At 41.9% G+C, this 14139-nt stretch overlaps 1 protein-coding gene across 2 annotated transcripts in view; it reads right to left on the minus strand.

Moving 5' to 3' along the window:
- The window catches only part of LOC117364374 (potassium voltage-gated channel subfamily A member 5-like), a 72434-nt gene that overhangs the window by 20367 nt on the left and 37928 nt on the right, over window positions 1-14139 (minus strand). The gene's annotated exons all lie outside the window — the stretch shown is intronic.

The following is a 14139-nucleotide window of genomic DNA, read 5'->3' on the forward strand; positions in this document are numbered from 1 at the left end:
AGCTCTGGTTACCAGAGACTGAAAGTCTTCAAACTGCAAGAGCCAAGTATAGGACAATCAAGCCATTGTGACATCACTGATGAGGTTGACTTTTATTGGTGGAATGAGGCACTATGACATCACAGTCCCAGCTCTGGTTACCAGAGACTGACTCTTCACACTGCCAGGGTGTGCTGAAAAGCTCTCAGCCCAACCAGGAAGAGAATGACGTGGATGTGGTTCAATCAACAATCTGAAACAATGTCAAAACAGAGAATTTTGTTTCTGCAAATTGGCACTTAATGAAATAAGATAAGACTCTTTTCATCTACAGTGACAAAATAACACTCAGGAATTGAGGAAGTTGGTTGGTCGGGTTGAGAACTTTTCAGCACCCCTCGTATGTAATAAAAGTGAGCCAAGTATAGGACAATCAAGCCCTTGTGACATCACTGAAGAGGTTGGCTCTTATTGGTGGAATGAGGCATTATGACATCTTAATCTCAGCTCTGGTTACCAGAGACTGAAAGTCTTCAAACTGCAAGAGCCAAGTATAGGACAATCAAGCCATTGTGACATCACTGATGAGGTTGACTTTTATTGGTGGAATGAGGCACTATGACATCACAGTCCCAGCTCTGGTTACCAGAGACTGACTCTTCACACTGCCAGGGTGTGCTGAAAAGCTCTCAGCCCAACCAGGAAGAGAATGACGTGGATGTGGTTCAATCAACAATCTGAAACAATGTCAAAACAGAGAATTTTGTTTCTGCAAATTGGCACTTAATGAAATAAGATAAGACTCTTTTCATCTACAGTGACAAAATAACACTCAGGAATTGAGGAAGTTGGTTGGTCGGGTTGAGAACTTTTCAGCACCCCTCGTATGTAATAAAAGTGAGCCAAGTATAGGACAATCAAGCCCTTGTGACATCACTGAAGAGGTTGGCTCTTATTGGTGGAATGAGGCTTTATGATATCTTAATCTCAGCTCTGGTTACCAGAGACTGAAAGTCTTCAAACTGCAAGAGCCAAGTATAGGACAATCAAGCCATTGTGACATCACTGATGAGGTTGACTTTTATTGGTGGAATGAGGCACTATGACATCACAGTCCCAGCTCTGGTTACCAGAGACTGACTCTTCACACTGCCAGGGTGTGCTGAAAAGCTCTCAGCCCAACCAGGAAGAGAATGACGTGGATGTGGTTCAATCAACAATCTGAAACAATGTCAAAACAGAGAATTTTGTTTCTGCAAATTGGCACTTAATGAAATAAGATAAGACTCTTTTCATCTACAGTGACAAAATAACACTCAGGAATTGAGGAAGTTGGTTGGTCGGGTTGAGAACTTTTCAGCACCCCTCGTATGTAATAAAAGTGAGCCAAGTATAGGACAATCAAGCCCTTGTGACATCACTGAAGAGGTTGGCTCTTATTGGTGGAATGAGGCTTTATGATATCTTAATCTCAGCTCTGGTTACCAGAGACTGAAAGTCTTCAAACTGCAAGAGCCAAGTATAGGACAATCAAGCCATTGTGACATCACTGATGAGGTTGACTTTTATTGGTGGAATGAGGCACTATGACATCACAGTCCCAGCTCTGGTTACCAGAGACTGACTCTTCACACTGCCAGGGTGTGCTGAAAAGCTCTCAGCCCAACCAGGAAGAGAATGACGTGGATGTGGTTCAATCAACAATCTGAAACAATGTCAAAACAGAGAATTTTGTTTCTGCAAATTGGCACTTAATGAAATAAGATAAGACTCTTTTCATCTACAGTGACAAAATAACACTCAGGAATTGAGGAAGTTGGTTGGTCGGGTTGAGAACTTTTCAGCACCCCTCGTATGTAATAAAAGTGAGCCAAGTATAGGACAATCAAGCCCTTGTGACATCACTGAAGAGGTTGGCTCTTATTGGTGGAATGAGGCATTATGACATCTTAATCTCAGCTCTGGTTACCAGAGACTGAAAGTCTTCAAACTGCAAGAGCCAAGTATAGGACAATCAAGCCATTGTGACATCACTGATGAGGTTGACTTTTATTGGTGGAATGAGGCACTATGACATCACAGTCCCAGCTCTGGTTACCAGAGACTGACTCTTCACACTGCCAGGGTGTGCTGAAAAGCTCTCAGCCCAACCAGGAAGAGAATGACGTGGATGTGGTTCAATCAACAATCTGAAACAATGTCAAAACAGAGAATTTTGTTTCTGCAAATTGGCACTTAATGAAATAAGATAAGACTCTTTTCATCTACAGTGACAAAATAACACTCAGGAATTGAGGAAGTTGGTTGGTCGGGTTGAGAACTTTTCAGCACCCCTCGTATGTAATAAAAGTGAGCCAAGTATAGGACAATCAAGCCCTTGTGACATCACTGAAGAGGTTGGCTCTTATTGGTGGAATGAGGCTTTATGATATCTTAATCTCAGCTCTGGTTACCAGAGACTGAAAGTCTTCAAACTGCAAGAGCCAAGTATAGGACAATCAAGCCATTGTGACATCACTGATGAGGTTGACTTTTATTGGTGGAATGAGGCACTATGACATCACAGTCCCAGCTCTGGTTACCAGAGACTGACTCTTCACACTGCCAGGGTGTGCTGAAAAGCTCTCAGCCCAACCAGGAAGAGAATGACGTGGATGTGGTTCAATCAACAATCTGAAACAATGTCAAAACAGAGAATTTTGTTTCTGCAAATTGGCACTTAATGAAATAAGATAAGACTCTTTTCATCTACAGTGACAAAATAACACTCAGGAATTGAGGAAGTTGGTTGGTCGGGTTGAGAACTTTTCAGCACCCCTCGTATGTAATAAAAGTGAGCCAAGTATAGGACAATCAAGCCCTTGTGACATCACTGAAGAGGTTGGCTCTTATTGGTGGAATGAGGCATTATGACATCTTAATCTCAGCTCTGGTTACCAGAGACTGAAAGTCTTCAAACTGCAAGAGCCAAGTATAGGACAATCAAGCCATTGTGACATCACTGATGAGGTTGACTTTTATTGGTGGAATGAGGCACTATGACATCACAGTCCCAGCTCTGGTTACCAGAGACTGACTCTTCACACTGCCAGGGTGTGCTGAAAAGCTCTCAGCCCAACCAGGAAGAGAATGACGTGGATGTGGTTCAATCAACAATCTGAAACAATGTCAAAACAGAGAATTTTGTTTCTGCAAATTGGCACTTAATGAAATAAGATAAGACTCTTTTCATCTACAGTGACAAAATAACACTCAGGAATTGAGGAAGTTGGTTGGTCGGGTTGAGAACTTTTCAGCACCCCTCGTATGTAATAAAAGTGAGCCAAGTATAGGACAATCAAGCCCTTGTGACATCACTGAAGAGGTTGGCTCTTATTGGTGGAATGAGGCTTTATGATATCTTAATCTCAGCTCTGGTTACCAGAGACTGAAAGTCTTCAAACTGCAAGAGCCAAGTATAGGACAATCAAGCCATTGTGACATCACTGATGAGGTTGACTTTTATTGGTGGAATGAGGCACTATGACATCACAGTCCCAGCTCTGGTTACCAGAGACTGACTCTTCACACTGCCAGGGTGTGCTGAAAAGCTCTCAGCCCAACCAGGAAGAGAATGACGTGGATGTGGTTCAATCAACAATCTGAAACAATGTCAAAACAGAGAATTTTGTTTCTGCAAATTGGCACTTAATGAAATAAGATAAGACTCTTTTCATCTACAGTGACAAAATAACACTCAGGAATTGAGGAAGTTGGTTGGTCGGGTTGAGAACTTTTCAGCACCCCTCGTATGTAATAAAAGTGAGCCAAGTATAGGACAATCAAGCCCTTGTGACATCACTGAAGAGGTTGGCTCTTATTGGTGGAATGAGGCATTATGACATCTTAATCTCAGCTCTGGTTACCAGAGACTGAAAGTCTTCAAACTGCAAGAGCCAAGTATAGGACAATCAAGCCATTGTGACATCACTGATGAGGTTGACTTTTATTGGTGGAATGAGGCACTATGACATCACAGTCCCAGCTCTGGTTACCAGAGACTGACTCTTCACACTGCCAGGGTGTGCTGAAAAGCTCTCAGCCCAACCAGGAAGAGAATGACGTGGATGTGGTTCAATCAACAATCTGAAACAATGTCAAAACAGAGAATTTTGTTTCTGCAAATTGGCACTTAATGAAATAAGATAAGACTCTTTTCATCTACAGTGACAAAATAACACTCAGGAATTGAGGAAGTTGGTTGGTCGGGTTGAGAACTTTTCAGCACCCCTCGTATGTAATAAAAGTGAGCCAAGTATAGGACAATCAAGCCCTTGTGACATCACTGAAGAGGTTGGCTCTTATTGGTGGAATGAGGCTTTATGATATCTTAATCTCAGCTCTGGTTACCAGAGACTGAAAGTCTTCAAACTGCAAGAGCCAAGTATAGGACAATCAAGCCATTGTGACATCACTGATGAGGTTGACTTTTATTGGTGGAATGAGGCACTATGACATCACAGTCCCAGCTCTGGTTACCAGAGACTGACTCTTCACACTGCCAGGGTGTGCTGAAAAGCTCTCAGCCCAACCAGGAAGAGAATGACGTGGATGTGGTTCAATCAACAATCTGAAACAATGTCAAAACAGAGAATTTTGTTTCTGCAAATTGGCACTTAATGAAATAAGATAAGACTCTTTTCATCTACAGTGACAAAATAACACTCAGGAATTGAGGAAGTTGGTTGGTCGGGTTGAGAACTTTTCAGCACCCCTCGTATGTAATAAAAGTGAGCCAAGTATAGGACAATCAAGCCCTTGTGACATCACTGAAGAGGTTGGCTCTTATTGGTGGAATGAGGCATTATGACATCTTAATCTCAGCTCTGGTTACCAGAGACTGAAAGTCTTCAAACTGCAAGAGCCAAGTATAGGACAATCAAGCCATTGTGACATCACTGATGAGGTTGACTTTTATTGGTGGAATGAGGCACTATGACATCACAGTCCCAGCTCTGGTTACCAGAGACTGACTCTTCACACTGCCAGGGTGTGCTGAAAAGCTCTCAGCCCAACCAGGAAGAGAATGACGTGGATGTGGTTCAATCAACAATCTGAAACAATGTCAAAACAGAGAATTTTGTTTCTGCAAATTGGCACTTAATGAAATAAGATAAGACTCTTTTCATCTACAGTGACAAAATAACACTCAGGAATTGAGGAAGTTGGTTGGTCGGGTTGAGAACTTTTCAGCACCCCTCGTATGTAATAAAAGTGAGCCAAGTATAGGACAATCAAGCCCTTGTGACATCACTGAAGAGGTTGGCTCTTATTGGTGGAATGAGGCATTATGACATCTTAATTTCAGCTCTGGTTACCAGAGACTGAAAGTCTTCAAACTGCAAGAGCCAAGTATAGGACAATCAAGTCCTTGTGACATCACTGATGAGGTTGGCTTTTATTGGTGGAATGAGGCATTATGACATCACAGTCCCAGCTCTGGTTACCAGAGACTGACTCTTCACACTGCCAGGGTGTGCTGAAAAGCTCTCAGCCCAACCAGGAAGAGAATGACGTGGATGTGGTTCAATCAACAATCTGAAACAATGTCAAAACAGAGAATTTTGTTTCTGCAAATTGGCACTTAATGAAATAAGATAAGACTCTTTTCATCTACAGTGACAAAATAACACTCAGGAATTGAGGAAGTTGGTTGGTCGGGTTGAGAACTTTTCAGCACCCCTCGTATGTAATAAAAGTGAGCCAAGTATAGGACAATCAAGCCCTTGTGACATCACTGAAGAGGTTGGCTCTTATTGGTGGAATGAGGCTTTATGATATCTTAATCTCAGCTCTGGTTACCAGAGACTGAAAGTCTTCAAACTGCAAGAGCCAAGTATAGGACAATCAAGCCATTGTGACATCACTGATGAGGTTGACTTTTATTGGTGGAATGAGGCACTATGACATCACAGTCCCAGCTCTGGTTACCAGAGACTGACTCTTCACACTGCCAGGGTGTGCTGAAAAGCTCTCAGCCCAACCAGGAAGAGAATGACGTGGATGTGGTTCAATCAACAATCTGAAACAATGTCAAAACAGAGAATTTTGTTTCTGCAAATTGGCACTTAATGAAATAAGATAAGACTCTTTTCATCTACAGTGACAAAATAACACTCAGGAATTGAGGAAGTTGGTTGGTCGGGTTGAGAACTTTTCAGCACCCCTCGTATGTAATAAAAGTGAGCCAAGTATAGGACAATCAAGCCCTTGTGACATCACTGAAGAGGTTGGCTCTTATTGGTGGAATGAGGCTTTATGATATCTTAATCTCAGCTCTGGTTACCAGAGACTGAAAGTCTTCAAACTGCAAGAGCCAAGTATAGGACAATCAAGCCATTGTGACATCACTGATGAGGTTGACTTTTATTGGTGGAATGAGGCACTATGACATCACAGTCCCAGCTCTGGTTACCAGAGACTGACTCTTCACACTGCCAGGGTGTGCTGAAAAGCTCTCAGCCCAACCAGGAAGAGAATGACGTGGATGTGGTTCAATCAACAATCTGAAACAATGTCAAAACAGAGAATTTTGTTTCTGCAAATTGGCACTTAATGAAATAAGATAAGACTCTTTTCATCTACAGTGACAAAATAACACTCAGGAATTGAGGAAGTTGGTTGGTCGGGTTGAGAACTTTTCAGCACCCCTCGTATGTAATAAAAGTGAGCCAAGTATAGGACAATCAAGCCCTTGTGACATCACTGAAGAGGTTGGCTCTTATTGGTGGAATGAGGCTTTATGATATCTTAATCTCAGCTCTGGTTACCAGAGACTGAAAGTCTTCAAACTGCAAGAGCCAAGTATAGGACAATCAAGTCCTTGTGACATCACTGATGAGGTTGGCTTTTATTGGTGGAATGAGGCATTATGACATCACAGTCCCAGCTTTGGTTACCAGAGACTGACTCTTCACACTACCAGGGTGTGCTGAAAAGCTCTCAGCCCAACCAGGAAGAGAATGACATGGATGTGGTTCAATCAACAATCTGAAACAATGTCAAAACAGAGAATTTTGTTTCTGCAAATTGGCACTTAATGAAATAAGATAAGACTCTTTTCATCTACAGTGACAAAATAACACTCAGGAATTGAGGAAGTTGGTTGGTCGGGTTGAGAACTTTTCAGCACCCCTCGTATGTAATAAAAGTGAGCCAAGTATAGGACAATCAAGCCCTTGTGACATCACTGAAGAGGTTGGCTCTTATTGGTGGAATGAGGCTTTATGATATCTTAATCTCAGCTCTGGTTACCAGAGACTGAAAGTCTTCAAACTGCAAGAGCCAAGTATAGGACAATCAAGCCATTGTGACATCACTGATGAGGTTGACTTTTATTGGTGGAATGAGGCACTATGACATCACAGTCCCAGCTCTGGTTACCAGAGACTGACTCTTCACACTACCAGGGTGTGCTGAAAAGCTCTCAGCCCAACCAGGAAGAGAATGACATGGATGTGGTTCAATCAACAATCTGAAACAATGTCAAAACAGAGAATTTTGTTTCTGCAAATTGGCACTTAATGAAATAAGATAAGACTCTTTTCATCTACAGTGACAAAATAACACTCAGGAATTGAGGAAGTTGGTTGGTCGGGTTGAGAACTTTTCAGCACCCCTCGTATGTAATAAAAGTGAGCCAAGTATAGGACAATCAAGCCCTTGTGACATCACTGAAGAGGTTGGCTCTTATTGGTGGAATGAGGCATTATGATATCTTAATCTCAGCTCTGGTTACCAGAGACTGAAAGTCTTCAAACTGCAAGAGCCAAGTATAGGACAATCAAGCCATTGTGACATCACTGATGAGGTTGACTTTTATTGGTGGAATGAGGCACTATGACATCACAGTCCCAGCTCTGGTTACCAGAGACTGACTCTTCACACTGCCAGGGTGTGCTGAAAAGCTCTCAGCCCAACCAGGAAGAGAATGACGTGGATGTGGTTCAATCAACAATCTGAAACAATGTCAAAACAGAGAATTTTGTTTCTGCAAATTGGCACTTAATGAAATAAGATAAGACTCTTTTCATCTACAGTGACAAAATAACACTCAGGAATTGAGGAAGTTGGTTGGTCGGGTTGAGAACTTTTCAGCACCCCTCGTATGTAATAAAAGTGAGCCAAGTATAGGACAATCAAGCCCTTGTGACATCACTGAAGAGGTTGGCTCTTATTGGTGGAATGAGGCTTTATGATATCTTAATCTCAGCTCTGGTTACCAGAGACTGAAAGTCTTCAAACTGCAAGAGCCAAGTATAGGACAATCAAGCCATTGTGACATCACTGATGAGGTTGACTTTTATTGGTGGAATGAGGCACTATGACATCACAGTCCCAGCTCTGGTTACCAGAGACTGACTCTTCACACTGCCAGGGTGTGCTGAAAAGCTCTCAGCCCAACCAGGAAGAGAATGACGTGGATGTGGTTCAATCAACAATCTGAAACAATGTCAAAACAGAGAATTTTGTTTCTGCAAATTGGCACTTAATGAAATAAGATAAGACTCTTTTCATCTACAGTGACAAAATAACACTCAGGAATTGAGGAAGTTGGTTGGTCGGGTTGAGAACTTTTCAGCACCCCTCGTATGTAATAAAAGTGAGCCAAGTATAGGACAATCAAGCCCTTGTGACATCACTGAAGAGGTTGGCTCTTATTGGTGGAATGAGGCATTATGACATCTTAATCTCAGCTCTGGTTACCAGAGACTGAAAGTCTTCAAACTGCAAGAGCCAAGTATAGGACAATCAAGCCATTGTGACATCACTGATGAGGTTGACTTTTATTGGTGGAATGAGGCACTATGACATCACAGTCCCAGCTCTGGTTACCAGAGACTGACTCTTCACACTGCCAGGGTGTGCTGAAAAGCTCTCAGCCCAACCAGGAAGAGAATGACGTGGATGTGGTTCAATCAACAATCTGAAACAATGTCAAAACAGAGAATTTTGTTTCTGCAAATTGGCACTTAATGAAATAAGATAAGACTCTTTTCATCTACAGTGACAAAATAACACTCAGGAATTGAGGAAGTTGGTTGGTCGGGTTGAGAACTTTTCAGCACCCCTCGTATGTAATAAAAGTGAGCCAAGTATAGGACAATCAAGCCCTTGTGACATCACTGAAGAGGTTGGCTCTTATTGGTGGAATGAGGCTTTATGATATCTTAATCTCAGCTCTGGTTACCAGAGACTGAAAGTCTTCAAACTGCAAGAGCCAAGTATAGGACAATCAAGCCATTGTGACATCACTGATGAGGTTGACTTTTATTGGTGGAATGAGGCACTATGACATCACAGTCCCAGCTCTGGTTACCAGAGACTGACTCTTCACACTGCCAGGGTGTGCTGAAAAGCTCTCAGCCCAACCAGGAAGAGAATGACGTGGATGTGGTTCAATCAACAATCTGAAACAATGTCAAAACAGAGAATTTTGTTTCTGCAAATTGGCACTTAATGAAATAAGATAACACTTTTCATCTACAGTGACAAAATAACACTCAGGAATTGAGGAAGTTGGTTGGTTGGGATGAGAACTTTTCAGCACCCCCTCGTATGTAGTAAAAGTGAGCCAAGTTTAGGACAATCAAGCCCTTGTGACTTCACCGATGAGGTTGGATCGTATTGGTGGAATGAGGCATTATGACATCACAATCTCAGTTCTGGTTTCCAGAGACGGAAACTCTTCACACTACTAGGGGGATGCTGAAAAGTTCTCAGCTCAACCAAGAAGAGAATGACCTGGACAAAACAGCCCGAGAGCTGGTCTCGATGGGCGACTATAACAATGGGCTGGACGGCCCAGGTTGGTCGCCCAGGGAGAAGCAGTTCATAGGTGGTAGAAAAGGAGGGGAGTATGGTGGAGGAGGAGCACGGCATGATGGGAGGGGGATGGATAGTACATGCCTCTGAGGTGCAGAGTCTTTCCTGTCCCTCGGAGGCAGCTTTCCCTCCCACCTTCCCTTTAGCCCAGGGGACTCGCTTAAGACATAGAAACATGACGGCAGATAAAAGGTTGTTGCAGCGACGGTGAACCCGAGCTACAAGGTTTGGCTCATCAGAAGATGCACAGCTCATTGACACAAATTCAACAAACAGTATCTCAGTGCAATGATTAAGAGCGCCAAGATTTCAGGCGTGCAAACATCCGAGCTCGCCCCGAAGTCTGGTCTGAGAATTTCACCCTTCTGAGCACTTTGTAATAGTGTTTGACAGTTATTTGCCAGTCCTGTTTTGTATGGAAACCACTTAGACTTAAGAGGTCTATGAATTTTAAAAATAAATAAATTAAAGAAGCATACCAGATAGTCTGCTATTGAGAAAGACTTGGGGGAAGCATGGAATGTTGCTACTCTTTGGGATTCGGGAATCCTGCTGCTCTTTGGGGATTCCACATGGAATGTTGCTACTACAGTATTTGTGTTTTCCTTAAGTTCTTGTGACCTGGATTGGCCACTGTTAAGATGGGATACTGGGCTAAATGGCCCATTAATCTGACCCAGAATGGCTATTCTTATGTTCAGAAGTACAGTGGTGCCTCGCACAACGAACTTCAGGTCTCGCTTCCTACAACGAACTTCGTTTCACACAGCGAAGCCGCCCGAGCTGCATCCTTCCGCGCAGGCACCGCGCTTAACTGCCCTCTCTCCGCCTGGCTCCCTGTGCAGTGGCGGACCGTCGGCTCACAGGGGCCCGGCGCCTACTGCTGATGCGTTGGGGGGGGGCGGAGCTACTCTCGCCGCAGTTAAGTCCCAGTTTTTGCCGCTGAGACTCTGCCCTCTCTCACTGTAAAATTAGACTCTACTTAGTCTGTCTTTAAATTTAAAAAATGTGTGTTGTTTTAAAAAACAATTATGTTTTTAGATGTATCTAAATAAAAATAATAACAAAAAATTTATCTTTTTTTATGTCAAATTAGCATATTTTATGCTACAGAACGAATTATTTTTTTTAACATGTATTGTTATGGGAAAACGCGTTTCACATAACGAACTTTTCGCATAACAAACTTGCTCCTGGAACCAATTAAGTTCGTTGTGTGAGGCACCACTGTATTAGAACCACCAGTATGGTAGAAACTAAAAAAAAAAAAATAATCATCAATCAGAAACCAGTGCTGATGTAGCTGGACCAAGAAAATTAGACAGACAGTCACATGCTACGATTAATTTTAAAAAGCAATTATTTAAGTGACCTAAAATAATGTTGGTACTCTTCAGACAAGAAAAAAAGAATCTTTGCAGATCATCCAAGGTGAAACCAGAGTGGATGTGACCAACAAACGAAGACATGAAACTCAGACGTGGCTGGAAAGTCTTTATTAGTGGTCAGTGCAATGCCTGCATCGAGAATCACTGCCTGTGTCAGAGAAATGATTTAGGCAGGATTCACAATTCCCAGAAGTCTTACAGAACATCAACAGTGTCTGAATTCTGAGAATAATGTGATGCTCCACACAAGATTATTTTCATTGGAGGGTACAGTAAGGCATGACCAGTCAACAAAGCCAGGCCAGCTAAATGTATTACAGAGAAGAAGGTATAACGATCTGTAACTAGTTTGACAAATGTAATGATTCATGTTGGAAAGACATCTACAAGGGATTTTTCTTCAGTTCTGATTCACAGACAATTGCTAGTTGAACTTTGCCAAGTCCCATCCCGATATGAATACAGTTAGATTAATTATACAACAGCATTGAATCGGTTTGCCTGAGCGCTAACTTTATTTCCGATCTGTTGTAAAAGCCAATGGGCAAATAGTGAAAGGGGTTAGAAGGAGAAAAGCTTTCACTGGCAGCTCCGTAACTGCACATTTGCATTGAAGATAAATAATGTGTGTGGCATGATATCAGAAGAAGGGAGAAATAGGGCAGAAGTGCTAATAAGATCTTTCACTGAGAATATTAAAATGTTGCATGAAGTTGTTATCGCTTCTTTCAACCCGGCGAGTGATACGTCAGATCTATTACCTTGTTCTTCACAGTCAATGGTGTTTTCAGCAAGTTTCTGAGCAACCAACTCATCACCACTGTGGTGTGTAACAAAGAGAACAGGTGTCTTGTCCACTAACAAGCTTGCCCAGGCTATTCCCATAGGGTGAATCATTTCCAAAGGCCACGAGGAAGAGAAAGAAATACGAGACAACGGAAGGAGAGGTAGGTAGAGGAAGAAGAATTGGAAATGAGAGGAGGTGTAAGAAAACATGAATGAGGAAGGAGAATACGACGGTCAAAGAAGAGAAATAACAACTCTTGCCAATTTTAAGGCAAAGATAAAGACATTTTTATTCCTTGATGCTTTTGTAACTTAAACCGTCCTTCTAAGGACGACTTAGATTCAGGAAAGGTTTCTACCTTCAGTTCCCCCTCCCTTTGTTCTTTCCCTTGAATGTTCTCTTTCTTTCTATCAATTGTAGTTCCAACCCTTCTTTCATTTTGTTCTGGTTCGTCAATGTCTTTACAAATTGTCATTTCCCCTGGTTTGTCTTTGTTCATATTGTATTTTAATTGGCGCATTGTTTTGGTGTTTTTTGTACACCGCCTAGAAGGCTTGATTAGGCGGTAAAATAAATTTTAAATAAACTTGAAGTATGGAGAAAACTTAAGAGGGAAAGCAAAAAAATGTGAAAAAATCTGAAGTAAATCAAGTTGGATGAACATTGGAAGCTAGGCCCGAAAAATAAGGAGAAATGTAGAAGCCTAATCGTGTCAGTGAGACAGCATTTTAGGGTAGGAAAAGTTTCATTATGGGTAGTTTTCTACTTTCAAACAGTCTTTATCTTGGAAATCAAACATGTGTCACTGAATGTATCACTTCCCTCTTTCTAGTTCTGACACCTGATCCCATGTTCGGATCGCTATTTTAAAGCTTATGAGAGCATTACTTTATGTAAAGTTTGTCTTGTAGTCTGCGGATACCAAGAAGTTCTAAGTGGATTCCAAAAATAAAGAAAGAAGTTAGGCATATCCTAGGACGTGGCATCATTGAAAATAATTTCAACAGAGCACCTCTATTTGGGCCCCTTTTACAAAGCCATGGTAGTGCTTTTCTCACGGGAAATGCACCGAAACTCATCAGAATTGAATGGACTTCGGTGCATTTGCAGATGGGGAATCACTTACCTTGGCTTTGTAGTATTTTAGGGTCTTGCAGAATGTCCAATAATCTTTTTAGTGACCTAATTTGATGAGGAAGAGTATTCCCATGGCTGCTGCTTGATATGAGAAGAGACTGGAAGAAAGGAGAGGAGAGGAGGGACAGGGGAGATATGATACAGATGTTTAAATACTTGAAAAGCATTAATGTAGAACCAAATCTTTTCCAGAGAAGAAAAAATGGTAAAACTAGATGGCATAATTTGAGGTTACAGGGAGGAAGACTCAGGAGCAATATTAGGAAACTCTTCTTCACGGATAGGGTGGTAGATGCCTGGAATGCCCTCCTGAGGGAAGTGGTGGAGAGGAAAACGGTGATGGAATTCAAAAAAGTGTGGGATAAAAATAGAGGATCTCTAATTAGAAAATGAAGAATGTAAATTAAAGAACTAAGGCTGGTATTGGACAGACCTACACGGTCTGTGTTCAATATATGGTGATTCGGTGTAGGACGGGCTCGGGTGGGCATCAATGGGAACTCGAGTAACTTGGAGCATAAGGAAGTTACTGGCCAGACTTTAGGGTAGATATCCTGCAAACAACGGGATGGTTAGATAAGCTGGAGTGAGCTTGGACGGCAACTTCAGCATTTGGAATCTAAGACAATACCAGACTTTACAGTCTATGGCCCAGAAATATCAAAGAAGAGATAAGTTCATCTAATCATGTATTTTTTAACGGGTATAACTTATGGGCAGACTACATGGATCATTTAGGTCTTTATCTGCTGACATTTACTTTAGTACTATGTTAAGTCAAGCTTGATGAAAAGGTCTTCTTTGAGTGGAAGCTTCTAAGATCATTTACAGAATTGTCCTCAGTATATTGTTTATTGAAAGGGAGTCAATTCAGAGCGGTTCACATGAGCCTCTGTCAGGGTGGTACAATACATGAACTATATAGCACTCATAGTTATTCAATGTACACTTCTCCCTCTGTATTTGCGGTGGATGCGGGCTGCC

Source organism: Geotrypetes seraphini, chromosome 7, assembly GCF_902459505.1.
Source record: "Geotrypetes seraphini chromosome 7, aGeoSer1.1, whole genome shotgun sequence".
NCBI classification, from domain to species: domain Eukaryota; kingdom Metazoa; phylum Chordata; class Amphibia; order Gymnophiona; family Dermophiidae; genus Geotrypetes; species Geotrypetes seraphini.